The sequence below is a fragment of the Microtus ochrogaster genome, unplaced genomic scaffold (genome assembly GCF_000317375.1).
Source record: "Microtus ochrogaster isolate Prairie Vole_2 unplaced genomic scaffold, MicOch1.0 UNK5, whole genome shotgun sequence".
NCBI lineage: Eukaryota > Metazoa > Chordata > Mammalia > Rodentia > Cricetidae > Microtus > Microtus ochrogaster.
Window position 1 is genome coordinate 3,756,784 of NW_004949103.1, and position 4,667 is coordinate 3,761,450.

General features: G+C 49.8%; 1 long non-coding RNA gene across 4 annotated transcripts in view; it reads left to right on the forward strand.

The window, feature by feature from the left end:
- Positions 1–4,632, forward strand: part of LOC113458152 — a 14,893-nt gene extending 10,261 nt beyond the window's left edge. For 3 of the 4 annotated variants that reach the window (XR_003378577.1, XR_003378575.1, XR_003378576.1), the window contains exon 5: positions 3,189–4,632. This is a non-coding gene — a long non-coding RNA (uncharacterized LOC113458152). The remainder of the gene's footprint in view (positions 1–3,188) is intronic. The other variant, XR_003378578.1, reaches the window with a different exon arrangement.
- The last annotated feature ends 35 nt before the right edge of the window (positions 4,633–4,667 follow it).

The window sequence follows — 4,667 nt, forward strand, 5'->3', positions numbered from 1 at the left end:
AGAGAAGAGAAGAGAAGAGAAGAGAAGAGAAGAGAAGAGAAGAGAAGAGAAGAGAAGAGAAGAGAAGAGAAGGAGGCAGTCTCAGCATAGGATTCTTAGGAGGAAAGCACAGAGACGGGATTTAGCTCTCTAAGTTAAGGAACCTCTGTGAGAGAGGACCTCTAAGCTATGGAGCTCTCAAAAACACACTGAGATGCTCAAGCATTCAGCTTCCTCTGCTACAAGTTAGTAAGAGTCACCGGAAACCTCTGAGCATAAGCAGTGAGTTCAGAGGGTTTTCAGGAAGTTCACCCTCCGGGTGGACCAGGTGGACCATGTAGGTGAAGGAGGGGTACCCTGGAGTAGGGAGAGCAAACAGAGGCTAGAGAACACAGTGAAGTGGGGGGGGGGGCAAAGAGTGGGAAGGAGAGATCAGAGAGGAACAAAAGTGGGAATTCATGAAGGGAAAGACCCAAGGAAGCTTCCTTTGCCCAGCAATTTGCAGAAATTCCTTGGAGTCTGAAGATTAGGATGGCAAGTAACAGAAGTAACAGGTGAGTCCAGAGCCTAAGAGGAGGCTGGGAGGAAGGATGTGAATGGGAGGCCGAGTTTCCTACTATCAGCCAAGAGACCTTGATCAACTCTCACAGCCTTCAACCTCCACACCTATAACAGAATAGATGTTTGTGGTTCTTACTCAGTGCTGGCACAGAGGTTAAAAGGTTAAAAGTACAAGGTGACTGAATGCATGGGTTCAGCGATGACAGTGACCATTTACCAACCCCCAAACACCACTGTCAATACCACTGTCACCACCACCACCACCAACACCACTACCATCACTACCACCACTATTACCACGGCCGTTACCATCATCACTACCACCGAAATCATCACTCCTGTCACCACCACCATCATCATCACCACCACCACCACCATTACCACGGCCGTTACCATCATCACCACCACCAAAATCGTCACTCCTGTCACCACTACCATCATCAACACCACCACCACCACCATTACCATGGCTGTTACCATCATCACCACCACCACCAAAATCATCACTCTGTCACCACCACCATCAACAACACCACCATCACTATCACCACCATCACCACAGCCATTACCATCATCACCACCATCAACATCGTCACTCCTGTCACCACTACCGTCATCATCACCACCACCACGACCATCTCCACGACCACCATCCCATGACAGAAATATCGATTCTCCATGAAGCCCCTAATCCTAATTTGACAAAAGGGGAAGCTGAGATGCAGAGAACAGGAATTTGAAATAGAGATTCTTAACCCCAAGCACAGTCTGCTCACCAGGACACCAACCATGAGAGAAATGATCAGATAACACACTTTCTTCCCTGAACTGCCAGGGACCAGAAGGAGATTTGATGTCCTTCCATGTGGTCCAGACTCCTTCCCCCTGCCATAAACTACGTTTCCATGGTCCACTGGCTTGGTCCCAGACCCTTAGCAGGAACCCAGAATGAGGGTTTTTCTGATCTTGCCCTTTCCTTTTCTCTTTATTTCATTTCCTTTTTCCTTCCTTTTTTTTCCTTCTCCCTCCCACCCCTTCCTTCCTTCTTTAATTTGAGGGAAAAGTTTTAAAATAAAGAAGACAAGAAAAAAGCACATTAGACATCATTTTTCTTGGGAGCCTTGAAAACCGTGGTTAACAATTGAGTTCTGTAGTGACAGAGGGAAGACAAGAGTGACTCTCACAGAAACCCCTGCCCTGGGTGCTGGTAAAATTCTTCTGCACCTCCGCAGACCTCCCACAGCATTCCTGGACAATTTGCATGGAGCTGCACAGAGGAATCTGGACTCTCCCAAGCCCTCCCAGAAGTCCTGCTCTGCTTTCTGTCCATGTCAACTGTGTCTTTCTCATGGACCCTTTCCACCAGTCTTCTGGAATGTTCATAGAAAAACCTGCGGCATTCCCAATGGATTCTCTTGAAAACCTCCTTAAGTTGCCATGTGAACCTCGTTGAGTTCTCCCAGAAACATAGAATTCACACATGGAACATCTCCTTGACTTCCAGAGAATTCCACACTAATGCTGACGGCATGCTAAGAAAATGCCCATGAAATGCTAAGAGAATTTGCATTAAATTATCTGAGAAACCACAAGAGAGATTTGAAGGCAACCCTTAGCTTTCCCTGGGAACACAAATAAGAGGGTTCCCCCACTAACCAGAAAAGGAGAGTCTGTCCTTGGGGGTCACATTGCCTGGGTGTCTTCAAGTGACCTAGCAAGCCACTACCACTGACTGCTTTCTTGGCTCCTATGGAGGAGGGATGAGGGCTTTCTTGTGTGGTCTAGTTTCCTGCCATGGTGATACCCTGGCCAAGGCAGAGTCACTCAGGGCCCGCCTTTATGTCATCAATCCAGCCTCACCCCATTGAGGCCTGAGGCTCACCGTGTTAAACCTGACTCGGTGAGGCCTGCAATGCTGGCACACCGCAGGTTTCGATGGAGCAATATTCTCTCAGCTTGGGATACAGAGAGAGAAGAGCCTGGATTCCCATGGAGCCCACCCTGGCCCTCACTGCCAGGGGACAATCCACTGGCTTTTGCAAACAAGACTCCACAGAAACTGGATGACAAGAGCTCAGCATGGGGGATAACACTGCCACACAAAGGAGCTGCCCGAGGAGGCAGCTAGACAGCCCTACCCAAGCTCTCCACACACAGACAGACACCTGTGAATGCCTAGCCTGCTCCATCCAGTTTGGCCCTTGGCCCAGCTCTGGAGCCCAAAATAGAGACGTGTTGAGCTGATGAGTGTAGGCCTCATCCAGCACTCTGGACCTTCCTCATCCTGCCTTTACCCAGCCACCCTACACATGCCTTTGGGGCCCAGAGACTTGTCCCCTGCTCTGATCTGGCTTGACTCCAGCCTGTCTCTGAGGATTCCTCTCCTGACAGCTGCTCCTGGGTTCACCAAGGCTAAGCTCAGTGTCCTGGCTTTGTTCCCAATCCTAACTCATTAGGCGTGGGATGAATTATTTCAGGTCTGGCTTCCATACAGAGCACAAACTCTGTCTTTCTGCTGGGGACTCTAGGGTGCCAAGACAGTGTCTGGCACCCGTGAGGGTTGGATGGATACTTTCTGACTGACAGAACGGTGGCCAGCCCCACAGAGCCTCATGTCATAACATAGTGCATGCTCCCTGCTCTTTCAGATATACTCTGAGCCTTCCCATGGGTGGAATACATCTGTGAAGCACGAACCCCGTGGATCTGCATCATCACACTTGGAAGTAGCATCACGCGCTCACTCTCCACCAGGCCCTGCAGGAGCTTTCCCTTTTCCGCTACTCAAGGTCAAAGCCGTCAAATACTGCTACCCACTCTGGTGGGCCAGATGGCATGAATGCCAACAATGATCACAAATATTCAGCTGCTTCTTTCATTTGGTGTTTTCATTGTTTATATCTCATGGCATACAGAGAAACCCAGCCGTCTTTATCAGTTGGTGTTGCAATACCAGAATGCCTGACACTGGGAGACTTAGGAACATCAGAAGGTTATTTGGAGACTCACAAACGCAAGAGCCTGGTGCCAGCATCTTTCGCAGCATGTGGTAATGTGGAGAAAGCAAGGGACAAGGGTACAGTGGGAACCTGGCTTGACCTTTCTAATCCATCTCCACAATAAGCCTGCACTTTTGGAAAGGCTCTGCTCAATCCCCCTCGTCATAACCTGTTACAGCAGAAACTCTGGGCAAGTTTGGGAGAGGCGGTTCAAATCCCAGCGCTATTCTGTCCGCTCATCCTGGATAGTAGGATAGGGAGAAGCAGGTGTGGCAGCGGAACAGGCGTTCGCCAAGACCCAAGGACAAGGACGAGGAGGGGGAGCTCTGGGCTCAACCTTGACCCGGACTTACTGCCTACCAAAACAGACCTCAGAGTGGCAGCACGGCCCACTCCTCCCCACCCCTCTCCCGCTTCTTCACCCTCGCCACACCCAAGAGCCACCTGGACTTCATTTCCTTAGCAATTCCCTTCAATTGCCTCATCTCTTAAACACTTTAAAGTCCTAGGCAGTCACACCAGTGAGATCACACTTTGGGTGTGTGTGGCAAATCCTCTCAACAATAACCTGTTCCCCTCCTTCCTGGGGACCAACCCTCAGTTTCCTTGCTGACCACAGCACTGGCTGGGAAAAAAAAAAAGACTTCCTGTCTGATTTCTCTTAAAACAGGGAGTTTACAACTTAATCCTGACAGACGGGATGTGTGACTTAAAAGAGAGGAATGTGTCTTTTGCCTTTGTTATTCCTTTTCCTGCTTTCTGCAACGTGGGCTTGCTGACTGGAGCCGTAGCCTCCAGATTGGACTATGAGGCGGCCTGCAGAATGGGAACGCTTGGGCGAAGGAGGAGGAGAGAAGAGGAGGAGACCTCAGTCTTGAGGTTCTTCTCCCAGCCTTGGAGTTTGATGAGCACCCGTTGTGATGGTTTATGGTCAGCTTGACAGGATCTACACTCTCTGCAAAGGTCTATGAGGAATTATCCAGAAGACTCAACCTAACTGTGCATGGCACCATTCTCCAGGTCCCAGACTGCATAAAAAGGAGAAATCCATGGAGCAGCAGCAGCGTTCATCTCTCTCTGCTTCCTGACTGGAGACACAGCGTGGCCAGCTGCCTCAGGCTCTAATTT